A 1745-nucleotide genomic window follows, 5' to 3' on the forward strand; every position below is an offset into this window, starting at 1 on the left:
CTCAGTCTCACTCGGTCTCTTCTTTACTCCGTCTGTAGCCGATGGACCGGTCTGATGTGATTTCTTGTGTAAATGTAAAGTGGAAATTGTGGTTTTGGGGGAGTACAGTGGAACTTTTTTTTAATTCAATATTTTTTTTTTCATTTAATAACTTGTTTAAAGTGACTAAATGTTTTTTTGTTTTTTTTTAAAATATTTTTTAAATAACCTCCCCCTTTTTGAAAACTCAAATTTAGCTCAATTTCTAATTTCATGCAATTTGCTGGTTATTTATTTGCCAAGTTGGTCATTGCCTTATTTTCCTCATGTTTTTTTCCCAAAAGAAATCAAAACAATTTGCTCTGACTTCTGATAGTTGAGCTCGTGACGTCCTGTAAGCATATCAACATGCTGAAGACGTTTCGCACATTAATGTCAGTTTCATGGTGTCGCTCATCTGTCATGTTAGATTCATCATCTGGAATCATGATTGTTTGTATTTTTTATGCTGATGCATCTAGTAAATGTTAAGATATTTCACAGGACAAGTGGAAACTTTGACCTGCCGGCGGCTCTAAAGGAAAAGTCAAGAGGTCGTCAAAGTAACTGAGCGTCTTCCTCTGAGGATCATGAATATCTGTGCAGAACTTAATGAGAATTCATCCAGTAGTTGTTGAGTTTCGTGTGACACGTGATTACGAAACAGAATCATCACTAATGTTATATTAACGCCTGCTTGGTCTCCTGTGAGAAAGGGATTCAAATCCAGGTCAGGTCAGGGGTGGGGAGGGAAATTGTCTTTGCATTTGGTTCGTGTTGTTTGTTTCAAACCCTGACAGGAGAGAAGAGTCAGTGTTTGTCTCCACCTGGTGGCTGCAGCTCTGATCTCCCTCCTTTCTGCTGCTAGAGGGCGTCAGAAACACCTGCAGCAGCTGGACACAAATCTGGTGAGTTTTTCAGTCTTTTTCTGTGTGTGTGTGTGTGTGTGTGTGTGTGTGTGTGTGTGTGTGTGTGTGTGTGTGTGTGTGTGTGTGTGTGTGTTTGTGTGTGTGTGTGTGTGTGTGTGTGTGTGTGTGTGTTTGTGTGTGTGTTGTTTTTGTTTTTTGCAAATGCATGATTTAGGACCTTATGTGTTTATTGTGATTCTTTAAGCAGCTGCCGTGTGGTTATGAATTAAAGTGACATATTTTCATTTTTTTAAAACAATTATCAAGATTTTGAATTAAAGCAAATGTAACCATAAATTGACCATTACAATGTATGTGATCTATTATCTTTAAGGTCTGTTTAGATAGATAGATGACCTGACTCTGCTTAGTTCTCAGGTCTCATAATCAAAAACCAAACCTATAATGTTTTAAACGGACCATAAAGATACAGATCATATGCAAATTAAATGGCAGCATTGTCAAATTAAAAAAAAAAATCTAATTTGATATTTAACTCTTTGACCTTTTTTTATTATATATATAAAAGTATCTTTGAGTACCTTGAATAGTGCTCTTTCAATGAATTATTATTATTATTATTATTATTATTATTATTATTATTATTATTATTATTATTATTATTATTATTATTACCTTTATTCATCCTTAGCCAGAGACGTTTTATGTTCTGACACTTTTATTTTGAAAGAAAACATTGAGTGTATAAACGATGACTTTAATTTTGTTGTGTGTTTTATTTTGGTAACCTGTCGGTGAGTCTCGTGCTTCCTGCTGATCCGGGATCAGCTCAGACTGTTCACCGTATAACCGGGTCAC

The sequence above is a fragment of the Plectropomus leopardus genome, chromosome 9 (assembly GCF_026936395.1).
Source record: "Plectropomus leopardus strain MGB_pleo_1.0 chromosome 9, ASM2693639v1, whole genome shotgun sequence".
NCBI classification, from domain to species: Eukaryota; Metazoa; Chordata; class Actinopteri; order Perciformes; family Serranidae; genus Plectropomus; species Plectropomus leopardus.